Genomic DNA, 18,462 nt, shown 5'->3' with positions numbered 1-18,462 from the left:
TAATAATTATAGGTACATCACATTTTTATTACAAAAATAAGCAACTGGTTTATGAAGGGCAAAGTTTATTATTACTTTATGCAGCGATATTACATTACACGGACATTTATATTACGTTTCACGATCGGTACCAACATTACTTGTATATTATTACACAACACGGTGTAACACCCCGCTCTTCCACAGGCAAATGTACATAACAAAGCCCCTGACAGAAGTCTCCAGTACCGTATTCACGCACGTGAAAGCATTTGAGGAATACCTGTGGATGTGATAATGCGGTATATTTAACCACGACTGGAAAAATTCATGCAGCATTACTGTCAAATATCGATTTAGGGTTTTAGATTTGACAAAATCGATTTCTTTTTCCATACAGTTTATATGAAATGTATACTTGCAATATTTAAGAATACTGGAGTTTGTAGACTCCCCTGCTCACTTTGTTGGCGAAGTGTTCTTGACAATAAGCCGTTTGCGCATATTAGCATTTGATGAAGACCATTTAGTTATCTTCCTTCTTTATGGTACATGTACATATTTCTGCGTCTCACGTAGAAAAGTTGGTCAGTAAACTGACAAAGGTCGGTGGTTTCATCCTGACTCTCTGGCCCACAAAATTCACTGCCATTGAATAATAGAAAACTTCTTGAGCATGGCTGTAAACAATCATCAAATAGTAAATATGAAAATTATTTATTTATTTATTTATTTATTTATTTATTTGATTGGTGGTTTACGTCGTGCTCAAGAATATTTTACTTATACGACGGCGACCAGCATTATGGTGGGAGGAAACCGAGCAGAGCTCGGGGGAAAAAAACCCACGGCCATCCGCAGGTTGATGGCAGACCTTCCCACTTACGGAATATGAAAATAAATATAGGAAGTTGCATATCAATACAGAGCTGTACGCCATGTCTTATTTATTTATTTCGCGTTCGCGTAATTATCTACGACGGCCGTCTGGGTTTATGATATAGGATATACCAAGCACCGCTTTTCACCACGTAGTTCCACACTCAAAAAATAATCTGTTAATTTTAACACAAATTCTGATGTCTTGTAATGTTTAAATACTCTCGCGTTATAATAAGATAACGCGTCATATTCATCATAATATTTTGTTAGTCTATGTCAAATTTTGAATTATCGAACATATCTGCCGTATTTAACACAGTAATCTCCTGAAGCAAAAGAAGCAACAATACATTGTCGCATCAGTCTGTTAAATTTAACAGAATATTTTTTTTACGGGTATGAACTTCGAAAGTCGGTTGACCTAAGTACAACCTTCTCACTTCGAATTAGAGGAAAACGGAGTTCCCGTAGCGATAAAACCACCGACTCTTTCCATGTACCCAAGCTAAGGCCGTTCCTCGGTTCTTTATACAAGAATCGAAGTATGTCTACTGGTTGACCTTTCGTCAGTAGACCTATATATACATACCGTCCTCCTTGGCCGACTAGTTAGCTTGCTAATCGCAGAACAACGACTGCATTTTCCATTTTCTCAATTTTGCAAACCGGGACTGCGATCGATATCTCTGTCATGCAACTGTATGCTTTTTATTTGTTTATTTGATTGGTGTTTTTCGCCGTTACGAATATTTCACTAATACGACGGCGGTCAGCCTTATGGTGTGAGGAAACCGGGCAGTGCCCGGGGGAAACCTACGACCATCCGCAGGTTGCTGTCAGACCTTCCCTGGTACGGCCGGAGAGGAAGCCAGCATGAGCTGGACTTGAACTTACAGCGACCGCATTGGTGAGAGGCTCCTGGGTCATTACGCTGCGCTAGCGCGCTAACCGACTGAGCCATGGAGGTCCCTGTGTGCCTTTTAAGCCTTTTATGTGGGGTACTTTAACGATACATATGTGCATTTGGTCTAGTCTTTTCTTTTAATCGTTATGAAACCAAATAAAAGACAACTGAATCTACAGACCTATAAATCTATGCAGCAGCGCAATAACCAAAACGCAATCAGGATTAAGTTTAACAATGTGAAATATTACCATTATCTCTTGAAATAAATTCCAGATATTACTGTGAATCTATTATGACCACCTTTTCTAATATACAGGGAATACCATATGTTAATTTCCACAGATCATCGAGTAGACAAATCATCGCGTGAAGATCGATATAACATACGGACAAATTCAGCTTTGGTGGAGGATCTACTGCGGATAGTCTGCAGCAACCTGCGGATGTCCGTGGGTTTTCCTCCGGGCTTCGCGCGGTTTCCCCTGTAGTATAAGTGAAGTATTCTTGATCAAATCAAATCAAATAAATAAATCTTTTGTGGATGCCCAAAGAATTCACCGGTAACCCTACATTTATGTCACGCACAACCGTGAGATGGGATAAAAGAATTGGGGGTTTAAAGTTTATTGACGGATCAAAAATAATATGTCCCCTTTTGCACAAAGGCTTAAATTATGGTTGGTTAAAAAGCATAAAAAAGCATTTTTTTTTATCATCTGTTAATTGATTGACCTTAGGCATGCTATACGCAGGATGCATTCCCGACCTGCTTCTCGCCCCTATGGTTGATGCTGCCAGTGGACTCGTCCGTAAACATCTCGCTGTCAGCCAGGTACAGTGGGAGAGGCCTAGCAAGTGAAAAGTTAAGAGGCAGCCTGAGCGAGATACGGGGGTCCCATCGTTTGTAGCAAGCATCCTACTTCAAGTGTGGACGGTGCTATACATACATTCTGTATCGGCTTAACATCGTGGGAATACAAGCTTTTTACAGCATTGAGGCAGCTATAGGACTGTGCGTGTTCGTGCTTTAACTGGTAAGAGCTTTAAAGTGTCTTTAAACCGGTGTAAGTATAACATATGTTCCAGTTTAAAGTTTAACCTTTTAAGCGGGCGTTGGCATTTAACAGGTGAATGACACTGCCTGTTGAAAGCCGGATGCCTACAGTGAGATTCTGGCTTAGCTGTATATATAGACACGCATAGACCGTGTCTATATACCGGAGTGAGTGGACGTCGGAGTGGAAGGTACATAGTATCCACACAAAAAAAAATTGTAAACGGCAACTACACAGTTTTGTGTAAAACTGTTCTCAATCGCGTACTAAAGCAGTGCAGTTGTTGTACACACTTTTTGAAGATGCTCAGCTTTGATACAAATTGTGTACGCAAGCTGGTACTCATTGCATTATTTTTAGAGAGTTACAAGCAACCCATATCAAAGTTAAAATGTACAATTTAAGCTGCAAACAGGCTACTTGCAAAGAGCAATTTTTTTTTTAGCATTGTATAGTTTGGTTTTAGTTAACTGCTTAAGGTAACCCGCCATGTTTATTAATTACGGTACGTTGGGGTAAAGTTTCTCATCATTCAGCAAAAAAGTTTTGAAAGTTGGAAAAGTTTGTTACTGTTTTTTTTTTGTGTGTGTGCGCAGTCATCAGAAGATGTGTGTGTGCGTTACTTAGCGTTACGGTTGCTGCATGCGGATGACTTTTTCCTCTCCTTTGTTCAGTTAATTAGGCTAATTAACCGATGAACATATAAATTTCTCATCCTACACTGTATACAATCCTGCAAATATACTGGTGTCAGGCTGCAGGCTTAACGTGTATAAAGCAAAAAAATGTGCATGTTGCATCGTATATCGCGCAGTAGCAGCAAAATGTCTGTTATATCGCATACAGGCACAACTGCGCTAGATTGTGTTGGTTAATGTAGCATCTCTGTTGCAAATGGAGGCCATGTTTACCTGCAAACTGAGTAACTATAATTAGCTGTTGTTATTAGCTCTGTCCAGAAAATGTGGCGATCATTAACGCCAGAGTCTGTTGTCATAGAAAGCAGTATATATTTGTTCAGGGAAACATGAATGGAAAAAGACACAGCAAACCATGAAATTTCACGGGCTGCTGTGTGGTTGGAATGTGTCAGCACGCCGGATTCCTGTCACAACTCGGCCTTCGGAAAGCCTCGGGGTAACACAAAGTTACGCTAACAAAAGTGTTTCCGAAACAAATTCCTTTGTCGGAAATCTGTATCGTTCGTTATCTGTGTGGTACTATATACATCCCTGCATTAAAGCAAAGGTCAAATACCGTTAAGGCTTTAACTATACAAAAATGCAGCCAGCGGCATTTTGCGGTTATTCATTAATGAGAAATTGATTTCTACCTTGTTACCTAATGCTCTGCAAAGTATATAGCCATAGCAGTGAAATCTTTTTTTTAACTTCATTGAACCTGTGGATGGTCGTGGGTTTCCCCCGTGCTCTGCCCGGTTATCCTCCCACCGTAATGCTGACCGCCGTCGTAGAAGTAAAATATTCTTGAGTACGACGCAAAAACACCAGTCAAATAGATAAATTTAACTTCATTATTTTATATGCAAGTTTCGTTATATTGCAGACATGTAGAGCTAGATACATATACGTATAGTTAACGAAGATTAGTACAGATTGCATGACTATAGGCTCAAATTACCTGCTGGCCATATGGCGCTATAAATATTTTTGCCGTAGTGTTAGATGACTAATTTCAGCGCGTGCAGATTTAATCGTTTTATCAGCTTGTTATTTAGGCGTAGCCTATCTATGAATTGGATTTGTCATGTTTTAAGAATTTGTCCCAGTGACGAAATTTTGGATAGATTTGAGTTTATCTTTCAGTTCAAATGTAGATTAAGTTGTAGGTCTACCTATTTTGTCAACTATAAATTAACATGCTGCATATAGCGGAGAGGAATTAATGTACACTAGACCCTATATGTTGCAATAAGAACGCGATTTATGATTTATTTGTGTATTAAACGACCGACATTTGGCAACTCACTGACACTCTTTTCCCGCACATGACGCACAGAAACATGCGCACAGTGTTGGGTGGAAGACAAGTGGTCTTCCGTTGGAATACACTGAAAGTATTAATCTGTTAATTTTAACAGAAAGTCTGTTGTTTGAACGATGCTAGAATGTATTCAGTCATATTCAACATAATACCTTGTTAGTCTTATAGACTCTATGTTGAATTAATAGAATATGTATGTTATATTTAACAGAAAAAAGCTGTTGCTATAACAGAAAAATAGCTGTTGCTATAACAGAAAAAAGCTGTTGCTATAACAGAAAAAAGCTGTTGCTATAACAGGAAAAGCTGTTGCTATAACAGAAAAAAGCTGTTGCTATAACAGAAAAATAGCTGTTGCTATAACAGAAAAAGCTGTTGCTATAACAGAAAAAAGCTGTTGCTATAACAGAAAAAAAGCTGTTGCTATAACAGAATAATCTGTCGGCATAGCAGAATACATTCTACATCACTCAGACACCTGGCTTTCTGTTGAAATTAACAGATTAATATTTTGAGTGTACGCAAACGGCACCACGAGCCTCGTCGATCTCTTATCTTCACCAAATTCCCACAGACACTGAGAGCGGGTTTTATGAATTTAGGCCCCCTACTTGTAAACATGTTTACCTTAACTGTATTAAATAGCGATTTGTCGATTTGTGGATGGTAGATCCTTCCAAGCACACACATTGATTCGACGAGTGCAAAAATGTAGCCTAAACACGCTCACATGCAAACGGTGAGGAATGAAACATGTCCATGTCAGCTGCACGGTAACAGATGAAAACACATTCAAACAACATGTACAAAATAGGCGCCATTCACTAAATTGTAGGTTTGGAACCGCCTTCTATCGTGTTTACACATAAACGTCACTCGCGTTTATTAGAGTGTAGCTTCACACTTTATTCCGGCATAATATAAATTACAGCTGCAGCACTGTGTGACCTCTCTGCAGCAGGCCTGTGAGACCCGTGACAGAGAGTTACATATACTCCATGTGTCATGCTTAATGGGTGATTCAGATCCGGACTTGACAGAGACACGGCTTTGCAAACGCTGTACATATGCTTAGCTATTGTGCTTTGCCACGGTAGATCAGCTATAGTGCGGAAGATGAAGTTACAGTGCACTAGGCAGCCTATACTGCGGGTTAAAGAAATCGACAAGAACGCAAGATGATGACGAGGGTGCAGATCGATATTGAAACGAAAGTATAACGACCCTACATGACGATGCTGCTGATATGATGATGTTTATGATGCTGATTATGATGATGGTGACAACCAGAGTAACGACGATAGCAATGATAATGGTGACGATGGTGATAATTGGGATGAGAAATGAAAAGGATGTTGACAGCACTGACGATGACACTGATAATGTGATGACTGACAGATGCAACGCCGATGATATTTCATTGATTACGTGTTAGAGATAACGACGATGGAAAATAGTTTCGATGTTGATGATAACCGTGCTGACTTTAGTGACTAATGAGGAGATTGCTGATGACGTACGCGATGACCGCGATAACGGCTGATGACAATAATGACGATGCTTATAAGAAAGGAAAGACGACGCAATATTTTATCTGATTGTGATGAGGTCGGTATAAATTACAACAGACCCGACAATGCCTTTGGTGAGAGTGTTGTTAACGACAATATACATAGATGTTAATATGTCGCATTGTGGATGATGATGTTGATGATGATGATGGCGATGTTGATGATGACGGCAATAATGTTGACGACGATGATGACAATAGTAATGATGATGACGATGGTGATGGCATTATTAATGATGATTATAGCTATGATGACGGTAATGACGATGATGATGATTACCATGATGACGACGATGACGTCAACTACGAAAATAACACTGGCGATTATTTGCAATATGACGACATTGAGGCTGAGAAAAATGTACAATAAATCGCCAATGTGAAAGTGCCTGTTTTATAAAGCAGTCGCACCAATTCATCAAGCGCATTTACCATGGTGACATCTCTTCACTACATGTTGCCATGGAAAATACGCCAGGCGCAGTTTGCGACTGCTTCGTTTAACAGGCCCCAGCAGAGTATATTCAAGTAGGCGACATACTTTGCATTAACTATCACACATGTGTAATTCCAACATTTCAGTATACAGGTGTATTTCATTGGTCAGTATGTGCACCAGGGCATGAAGTTCTAGGTTCTCAGATTACATGTCAGACCAGATCGCAGAGCACTGAGAATTGACGTATCAGGACGTCGGTACAAGTTCTATTCACCTTCCATGTGCACAATTTTTACTCACTCTCTCTCAACAAATGTATGCCGTTTACGACAACAGAGCGAGCTATTGAATATTTTTTTAAAAAGTGCGCTATGTACGACAAAAGTGAAACTTGTTGGACGGGTTTTTTGGCCTATGAGTCTATCCCTATACATGTTATTCTACATTCTACACTAGCTCTGGGACGTAGGGGAAACTGAAATATTTCGGCCTTAGCTGGGTGTTTGAGGACAAAATCTGTGCGTAGCTATACTTTCTTCATTTTCCCACAGTCCGTCGCCTAGGTTACGGGCAGGCGCGTTTTTAAGGAGAGTGAGATGAAGGCAAAAGTTCATGCTATACTTTTCACTTAAAAACAACCACATGTCAAATTTGCCTGCTGCAGAGCTCGCGTGAAAATAGAAACACGTTTAACTTACGCAGGAAATGCAGCAGTTGACATGCGAATGGTTTCCGAATGCGGCTTCATATTTCGGAATCCCCCAACTGCGGTCATTAATACCAGTAAATGCCGCAAGTACATCTTATCTGACTACATATAAAAGAAGGAATCTATGTATGTCCGTCCTACAATTTTCTCAACAAATGTTAAATCCGATCGAATTCGCACTTACAGGGTGTGTTGCTGAAGATCTAAGGCAGTGCAAAGTGCACCGAGTGTCTGAAAAATTGCGGGTTGCTTGTCAACTCAAATAATGATGTATAATGATAATACATGTGTATAATGATTTACCTGTGTATAATGATTTACCTGTGTATAATGATTTACCTGTGTATAATGATTTACCTGTGTATGCAAACTTTTATTAGCTGTGGAATGAATATTATATGAAGTATATGTAGAGGCAAGTCACCAAATTGCAGATATGCATTATTATCAACTCGCGCTGCACTAATAATTTTATAATTTTATTTACGCCGTACTCAAGAATATTTCTCTTATACGACAGCGGCCAGCATTATGGCGGGGGGAAACCAACTAGACTCGTACATTTCCGTGAAAAGACGATTATACGCTGCTGTTAGTCTGAACTCAAAATCACTTTTACTGCTTTGGATATTCTATAAAGGTTTATTACTAAAGTATTTATACTATTGTAATTTAAAAGTTAAGTGGTAATGAAAAAATTACATTATTTCTATGTGATTAACATCTGAATGTCACAGCAAAAAGGCTTTTTTTGTTTTTGTCAGCTTTGTCTGTGTTGTATGGACAAATGATTTTAATTTTTGACATGCATGTAAACTACCACTTGTGTGTGTATATAGATAGGCCTTTTTGTATAGTTAAAGCCTTAACGGTATTTGACCTTTGCTTTAATGCAGGGATGTATATAGTACCACACAGATAACGAACGATACAGATTCCGACAAAGGAGTTTATTTCGGAAACACCTTTTGTTAGCGTAACTTTGTGTTACCCCGAGGCTTTCCGAAGGCGGAGTTGTGACAGGAATCCGGCATGCTGACACATTCCCAACCACAGCAGCCTGTGAAGTTTCACGGTTTGCTGTGTCTTTTGCCATTCATGTTTCCCTGAACAAATATATACTACTTTCTATGACAACAGACTCTGTTGTTAATGAACGCCACATTTTCTGGACAGAGCTAATAACAGCGGCTAGTTATAGTTACTCAGTTTGCAGGTAAACATGGCCTCCATTTGCAACAGAGATGCTATCTACATTAACCAACACAATCTAGGGTGACCTGAGAGGAGGTTGAACTTGCTCTGCAGCAGCAGTTGTAATATATGGCAACTTCGGAGGGGGAAGTGGGGGGGGGGGGGGAGCTGAGCTTTATTTAGCCTGCGGCTGTCGCATGCAGAATACACACAGTGAAACCTACATACATCATGTATGTTACTTATGCTGGCGACGATAATTAGCTTACATGTATATATATATATATATATATATATATATATATATATATATATATATATATACACTTATGTAGGTCGCGCGTATGTAGATGAAGCATCAACAGCCGGCCGTCCTACCACGGGCGTTACACTATGCCTGCACAATACAGAATACCGTTGATGTTCTATTTAAATTTTCGAAAAATTTAAAATTTTGTTACATTGTCCGAAACATGATTCAGCAACCTGCGGATGGTCGTGGGATTACCCTGGTCTCTGTCCGGTTTTCTCCCACTGGTCGCTGGTCGACGTTGTATAAGTGAAATATTCTTGAGTACGGCATAAAACACCAATCAAATAAATCAAAATATGAAGACACTTAATTTTTATGTTCATATTAGATGTTAGACAAATGTACGTACGTACACATACCGTTCCATATATAAGTATAAACTGTCCAAGAAACTGGGAGCATGGCTTGCTTCCTTTTTTAAAATGTACGTCGCACTCGTTGTATAGCAGATCAGTTCCTTGAGCAGTGGAGTAGCGAGTTCGAATCCAGCTGTCAGTGGTTCGACCTCGGCTTTAAGTTAGGAGATTTGACAGATATACGTGCACCTGGCAATGTGGCCCATAAAGTTGTATGACCGCCGGCTTACAAGTGAAACACACGTGTCTTGAGAGTTGTACATTCAACTCAGCTAAATATATGCTAGAATTCTCTACAAATGCACACCTGTGCCCCCAGATAAATACGTTAATTCCGTCACAACGGACATTTCTGTCCTATATTCTTATTTTAAGAATCATTTAAAAAATTCCTGTGATCCGTGCCGATACCGGATCACCCCCAGCATTTTATGTGCTCGGCCTAAACCCAATGTCGACCTGTGCAGAAAAATTTCAGCCCAATCCCCCCGCATGACTTTTTCCCTACAGTTGCAGACAAACAGTCAGACGGGCGTATAAACGCTGGCAAGATTATAATCGCCGTGATTTGTCAGAGGTAATAACTAGACTCAAGGAAGGTTTATATAATTCAAATGTATCTCTTACACAGTCCCTTTCCTGTAAGTATATACGAAGATAGCTATGCGTAATGTAATAAAATCCCCGCCCTTTCGACTTAAATGTCATTGCCTGTAGGCTAATGTCACAATGCGCTGCCTACTTAAATGTCAATGCGCTCCGCTCTCTGTATGTTATATAGGCTATCCTGTACAGTACAAACCGACTTCTATTGATGCATGTCGAATATAAAGAAATCAAAAAGGCTACGCCACAGAGAGTAAAAACCAGAACAGCGACGACAGTGTGATAAGTGCCCAATGGGGTACATGTATAACCGGGGAAAAACAACATCTTGTCAATTTACCGGAGATAAGGGTTTATTGTAGCTGTTCATGTCTAAGCTTAAACAGTAGGAAATTTCACGCCCCCTACAGCAGCCCCTATTCAAGATATTATGAAGTTTCATGCCAAGACGCTGTTGCAGTCAATCTAACATGTTAATTACTCTGTAACATGACCTATATAAAACGTGATTAGAAATTAATTTTGGTCGAAATATCCTTGTATCGATTTACATGTGAACATAACTATATAACATCTGTCCTTCTAAATACCAGCTTGCTATACATTTGGCATGCATCGAAAACTGATACCTGTATTGAGAGTTGATTTTACAAGCGCGAGACAACACAGTGGTCTTGGACAAGGTATTCGAATAGCACCCCGCTGTCATTTTCCGTGAGGCCTTGATGACAGGTTATTTATTTATTGATTTATTTATTTATGTGATTGGTGTTTTACGCCGTGCTCAAGAATATTTCACTTATACGATAGCGGCCAACATTATGGCGAGAGGAAACCGGGCAGAGCCCGGTGTAAACCCACGACCGCCCGTACAGTCAGAGAGAAAGCTGGCATGAGCTTTGACTTCAACTCGCAGCAACCGCATTGGTGGTAGGTTCCTGGGACATTGCGCCGTGCTGACGTGCTAAACGCCTCGGCCACGGAGGCACCCAGGTGACAGCACGCGGTCGATGGCGCTGGTGAGGCGGTTCGCGCAGAATATTAACGCCCAGTGAAGGTTGCTTGTCTTCCACGAATGTGTTGTGCTTACATCTGTAAGTCACATGTAGGAAAGTTCGTCAGTAACTTTCCAAAGGTCGGTAGTTTACCCTGGGAACCCAGTTTTTCATGAAACTGTCTGATGGTATATGTCGTGAAGCAATAGTAAAAGAAATGAGGGAATCAATAATAATAATGATAATAATAATAATAATAATAATAATAATAATAAATTAGACGAGGCTACAGCCGTGATAACTAGGCTGTAATATACGATCAGTAATATTACCGGGTTGTAATAAACGAGGCTGTAATATATACAGGGCTATGGTATATGAGACTGGAATACACAGGACTGTAATATACGGGCAGGAAGATACGAGCATTAATATACAGGACTGTAATATACAAGCTGTATTGTATGGGCTGTAATATGAGTGGCGGTAATATACCTAGCTGTATTATACGAGCTGTAGCTGTATACATGTATTTACGGGGCTATACTGTACGGGTCTGTATAACTGAGTAGGGGATTTTACTGGGACATACTTGTACGGCGTGAAGCGATGTCACCCCGTGGTCTGAGGTATGGACACAGATTAAAGCGTTCCCCGGGGTAAACACCCCTGGCGTGGACTCTCTAACTCTGTACACAGACAGGGGGATGTGTCTATAGCATGTAGTGTTGTTATATGGAAGACGGCAATAACCACTTCGCAATTGTATCCGATTGCTTCCCTGGTTTACACTCTATTAATCTGTTTAATTTAACGTAACGTAATAATATGTTCTTGGCAACACAGTACCCCGTTACACCCGCAAAAGTATTCTGTTGGAATAACAGAGCAATCTGACCTATATAACATATTAATTGTTAGCGGTAACAAAATCTGTTCTGTCATTACTCAGAGAAATCCACATATTAAAGTAAAAGTCGAAAATAATGTCTTTTGTTAAGATGGAGAATGTGTTCATGTCAATCGTGTCATCTTTGCCTAAAAATTCTGTTTTTTGTTGTTATTTATATATATTTTTTGTCTTTTTTCGTGTTGACTGTATTAAAATTACACAAATGACAAAATAGCAAATACGACCTTCCATATTTTGGGGTTGGGGGTGGGGGGTGGGGAGGGCAAATAATTGACGCCGGATCGGTCAGCGTATTCCTACCTTCCAGAGAGGTGCCTTGTGGACTCCTGGCAGATATACAGATCGATGGCCGCTGTGTTTACAGCCAGCCGTCCCCTGGGCGAAATCCCTTTGAACTTCGTCAAACGTAAAACACATGTGCGAGCAGAACAAATCGAAGATGTGAATGCCCAACATTATATTGTATTGACCCGTCAAACTTTTTAGATTCAATGCAAAAATACAGCGATGGAGTTTGATAATCAGCTGTGGCCTGGCTGCTAGAGAACCATTCTGTATAAAGAGCAATTAAACGAAGTATGAAATGTATAATATAAAAGTATAATGTCTTCCGTTGCCGTCATTTTCACTTCCATCCATCATTATAACAAAGACAAGAGAAGATAGTTTTGGCTATTTATTTATTTATTTGATTGGTGTTTTGCTCCCTGCTCAAGAATACTTAACTTATAAGAATGCGACCAGCATTATAGTGGGTGGAAATCGGAGGAATCTCACGAACATCCGCAGGTTGCTGGCAAAGTCTCCCTCTTACGGCCGGAGAGAAAGTCAGCATGAACTGGACTTAAACTCACATCGACCGTATTGGTGGGAGGCGCCATTCTAACTCCCTGCAGAAGCAAACATGAGTGGGAAGAACGCTTAAAACTCCATCAGCAAATACCTAAGTGATTACATATAGATACTTTTTAGAGTTTAAGTCTGAATTAGTTTTAATTCTTGTGCCCTCTACACAGACGTTTACAAATATGTACGTCACTCGTGAGTAAGTAGGTCAATAACTTGCCAAAGGTCGGTGGTTTACCCCGGACAATCCTGTTTCCTCCGCCCATAAAAATGATTTGTCATCGTTTAAAGGGAAAATTCCTGAGTACGCAGTTAAATAAGAATTAAATAGACGAAATAAATACTTTCTTTCTTTGACCTTAGTAAAATGTATATTAGATCTCAGTCGTATAAATCAAAGAAATCATAAATAGTAATGAATGCAATTTTTGCCTTTCTGTTTACTGCAGTTTGAATCATGGGTATGGGAGAAGGTGCCGGTGAAGGGAGCGGGGAAGGTCAAGGTCGTGGAGCGGCTGGACTGTTATGGGGCATCATCTGGTTTCTCATCCTCATTTTCCTCGGCTGGCCCATCGCCTTCTTCATCGCCTGGCTGTACGTCCTCCTCATCCCATTCAGCGCCTGCATTTCTCCTCTAAAGGATATATGTGATGCCATTTTGAAAGTCGTCCAGTTGCCGTTGACATGCGCTGAAAACATGGTCGCGGGAAAGCCACTGTGTTAAGGTGGGGTCGGTCCGAATGTTCGAGGCGAGGCGACGCGAACTCTCACGAGATCACGCACAAGGCGCCACGAGAACGAAAGAGGGCGAATGAGAAACTTTGTTTATGAATTGTTACGAAGATCGGCGTCTGATCGATTGTTAAAACTGGAAAATTTTGTGCATTATACAGCATGTCGGGGGATTGTATTTTTTACCTTTTTCATCTGGCAGCAGGGCGGAGGAAGCTTTTGTGACTGCACGGCCAACCGGACATGTTTTTGTATAGCTGGAGAAATGAACTAGAGAAATTTTGCCATTGTAAAGATCTGAAAGTTGTCAAGTGTTGGCTATAAAGAAAACAAATCACGGGACAGTGGAATCAAAGGAAGTTCTCTTCCTTTGGCCTTTCCAAATAAAAATCTATGAAAGGAATTCACTCGAGCGTTCAGATGCATACAGTGTGTGTGAAGTTGCACACAGTGTATAAAAAATTGCAGCCCAGGGTAAACACAACTACGGCAGCACAATTTCAAAAGTGGGATGGGATGGTTGGAAGGTCAATTTACGGATAACGGCGATCACGCGTCCTAGTTTTCTCGCGAGATTAAAGATTATGGCAGTGTTTTGTAAAATTAACCCTGAAATGCTGAGAAAGAGTCAAGGCTGGAATATCGGGAGGGTTCGGGGATCCAAAAAAAAGGGGATGGGGAGTTTGGGGGAGGGGGTTAATACGTATGAAGGGTAAAATAAATATCAGAGTTCAGATGTCAAAATCCAGTCAAATACCTGAATCTTCCCGTACATAATGCTCACGTGACTTTGTCTCTCAGGATTTTCGCCAATAATTGGGGGCCCATATTTTTAGGCCCATAACTTCCAAAATATTAAGAAGCAATGAAATAAAATAAACTTTTACAATATTTACATGCGTCTTACTTGCTCTTTTTCTTTGTATGAATGCCTGGCTCGGCAATGGAAACCTTAGAGTGGTAAACCAAAAGAACTTCTATAGTATCGCGCGTGAAAACAATCAGAAATCGCTTAGAGAAAATCATATTTTTGCCAAGATGATTTTACTTGTTTAATTATTTGATTGGTGCATGATTAACCTCGTTTTTTACGCCTTATACACAAGAATATTTCACTTATATGACGGCGACCAGCAGGGGGGAGAGAAAACATGGCCATCCGCAGGTTGCCAGCAGACATTGCCTACATACAACCGGACAGGAAGTAAGTATTAACAGGACTCGTAGCGATCTCATGAGTCAGAGGTTCTTGGGTCATTACACCGTGCTGGAACGCTAACCACCTCGGGATCGGGTTTAAGAGCGGGAAAAAACGTAGTACCCAGCAGAGTAAATGACCGCTCCCCCCCCCCCCCCCCCCCACGAGTATACCTGACAAACCGCCTGACAAAGCCGCAGCTGGGTCAGCTACTACCCCTATGTTGGAGCGGAAGCTGGATTTCAGCACACGTCTCCAAGGATCAGGCTAGCTGTGGCAGCAAGCCAACAGTTTAAACACTTTCACAAAATTTTCACTCGGGCCACTTTCACAAAACTTAGTTTTAAATGAATTTTGAGTAATATTTTTCGTGAATGACGTGGTTTTAGGGAACTATAACGTAGACAACATCTTCTACGAAGTGACGAGAAATACGAAGTGACGAGAAATACGAAGTTACGAGAAATACGAAGTCACGAAAAGTACGATGTCACGAGAAATGCGAAGTTACGAGAAATGCGAAGTTACGAGAAATACGAAGTTTTGTGAAAGTGACCTTAGAACCTAAAGTAATTCAGGTCTAACCTGTGCAGTTTTTTGTTCATTGCTGCCTTAGCAGTGATAGCGATTCGATAAATCGATGACGTTTTACCCACGTAGGCCATATAACAAGGGGGCAATGGTCAGGATGAATGAATGAATGCTTGGGGTTTCACGCAATACTTAGCAATTTTTCAGTCATATGACGACGAGGTGTGTGCACATAAACTGCGTCTTTTTGTGATAGGGCGAATCAATACCACCAAAGTTGAAGTATCATACCGAAGACACCAGAATGTCATTCTACCCAGTCACACTATATTGGCACCGGCTCAACCAGTTTTGTTTCCTAGTTTTAACCGCTCAGTGCTGAGCGCCAAGTGAGGCAGCAACATGTACCGCTTTTAAGTCTTTGGTATGACCGGACCCGGGATTGATTTCTGGCCTCTCGACCTCGAGGCGGACGCTCTAACCATTAGGTCACCGAAGCGATTCACCAATGGTCAGAGCCAGACCCGCCATTCCGCGGGAAAAGATACCCAGTTGTTGCTGTAATTCACAGGTTTAAATTGAGTAAGTTATACCAGACTAACCCCTGGGCACTAAGTAACGCGAGACAGACGAGTTTCTGCTAGAGTTCACTGTAGTGGGGTTGGTGAATGGGTGATGTTACGACATGTGATCCTAACAGGTTCTTGTCTACCCGTAGTGCAGTCTTAATCACATTATGTTACAATACATATAGCACACACACTCTTCACTGGTGGTCTCTGTTGTCTTCCAGACGGTAATATGTCCTGACAACACAGTCCAACACAGATTTCGTCACTTTTCTCGAATGTTTTGTACAACACTCTATTCCCCTTTTGTGTAGGTGGAATTGCGATAGAACATCCTGCGCTTTCAAATTCTAGACGATTTCATGGGTTTAATTTCCTGCTTTACTTGACGGTAGGGTAGGCCGCTATTTTGACCAATGACATAGCAGAATGAAAGTGACATTGACCAATCAAATCGTTCAGAATCTGAAAGCCTGGAATGCCCAAAAGCATTTTCTACACTCAAAGACAGCAATGGTAGATATTCACTTATATAGTCATATACTAACTGTTGAGAGATGAGATTGGAATACGGGTAAATACAAATCATCTTGTGCTTTTGATCGGGGTAGAGCATTCTAAAATAGGAATATTCTCTCAAAAAAAATAATCTGCTAAATTTAGCAGAAAGACTGATGACTGAGTGATACTAAAATTTATTCTGTTATTGCCTCAGATGATTGTTAAATGTATAGTGCCCATAAATGTATTCTATTTATTTAGCATAAATATTGTATTAGAGTAGTACATTATATGTTGAATATAACACAGTTTTATGTTATAATAACAGAGTACATCCTATTGTCGCTGAGGCAAGAAACTGTCTGTTAACAAATCGTGTTTTTAGTGTACTCACTGCCTACGTTAGTAGTACATCTGAAGTGTACATGAACCTTCTCTCTGAAAGCGATGGTGTGTACAAATTTGCATATCCACATACACATGTGTATCAGCGGTACACACATATGTACACAAGTCCCTGTGGATGTGTTACATGAATTACACAAATTGTGCACTGCTGGTACACAGAATTGTGTGCATTTTTTGGTACAACACAGTGTACCATTAGTACGTATTAGTTTTTAGAGAGCCGGGGCCATGAATTGACGGCTCTTACGTCGAACGCGAGGTAAGAGTATGGTGCAAACCATAAGTACGGTCTTGGCGTAACGTGAGCAAATCATTGAACTCAACGGTCGTAATATTCGGCATTTTAAAATGTCGACAATCAACGGAACACCACTCATAAGCATCGTATACGTAGATTTTTCTTGAGCATTGCATTAAGCAACAATCAAATAAATAAAGAAATAAATCCTGACATATAACAGCGTGTGAACATTAGACCAATGACATCTTTTATTTACACGCAACAAAAAAAGCATCCAGGAAATCTATACCTATAAATTCGAGCAGAAAATGACAGATATGCTTTGGTGTAGCCATCATGTATTGTTGTTGGTCTCTGATTTCTTCTCGTCTTTCAGTGATGGTCGTCATCATGAGCTACAAAATACTCTTTCCCTTGAAACGCCTATATACAGAACGGTTTTACCTGAAATCTTTTGATAAGTACATGTATATAGGTAGGTAGTGAAAATGAAACTTAATCAATTATTATTAAATTAATATGTATTCAATTGGGCAAATATTTATTTATTTATTTGATGTTTTACGCCGTACTCAAGAATATTTCACTTATACGACGGCAGCCAGCATTATGGTGGATGGAAACCTGTCAGAGCCCAGGGGGAAACCCACGACCATCCGCAGGTTGCTGAAGACCTTCCCACGTACGACCGGAGAGGAAGCCAGCATGAGCTGGACTTGAACTCACAGCGACCGCATTGGTGAGGCTCCAGGGTCATTACGCTGCGCTAGGCGCGCTAACCAACTGAGCCACGGAGGCCTCCAACTAAGCAAATAGAGCAGCAACCTAATGACGCCCATCTGATTTTATGATCAATTCGTACAGATGGAAATCGTTATACGCCAGTGGCAGTTATCTGTACACTAGTTTAAAGGTCATACATGGAAAGTTGGTGAAACTAGGCCCAAGACGTTCCTCCGAACTGAAGACTGCTCGAGCACTGATTGGATAATATTGTCACCCAGACATGATAGGTTTTTCATACACTATACATTTATGAACTGTTATCTTGCACCAGTAGTTAAAGTATAGCAATTTTGGTGAGTGTTTGGGGTTTAACGTCGTACTCAACAATTTTTCGGTCATATGACGACGAAGGGAACCTTAGAGTGCATGTAATGTGCCTCCTTGTTACAGGACGGATTTCCACCGCTCTTTCATCTAGTGCTGCTTCTCTGAGACGCCTGATACGAGTCAACCAGTCGTTGCACTATCTCGTCATGCTGAACGCCAAGCGAGGAAGCTACAACTTCTTTTAAGGTCTTAGGTGTGACTCGACCCAGGATTGACCCTGGGTCTACCGCTCCCGAATCGGACGCTCGACTTGGTAGATTGCTGGTTACCATTTTGACAAAATTTTAAAAATGGTGGTCGACCTTTAGACGTTGAAAGAGCAAAGTACAAGCTGCATGAAATGATGAAATATGAAAATGACACCCAGCGAAAGTTAGGGGATATATATATATTTGGAGTAG

Source organism: Liolophura sinensis, chromosome 2, assembly GCF_032854445.1.
Source record: "Liolophura sinensis isolate JHLJ2023 chromosome 2, CUHK_Ljap_v2, whole genome shotgun sequence".
In the NCBI taxonomy this organism is placed as follows: domain Eukaryota; kingdom Metazoa; phylum Mollusca; class Polyplacophora; order Chitonida; family Chitonidae; genus Liolophura; species Liolophura sinensis.
Note: the sequence above shows the minus strand (reverse complement) of the source record.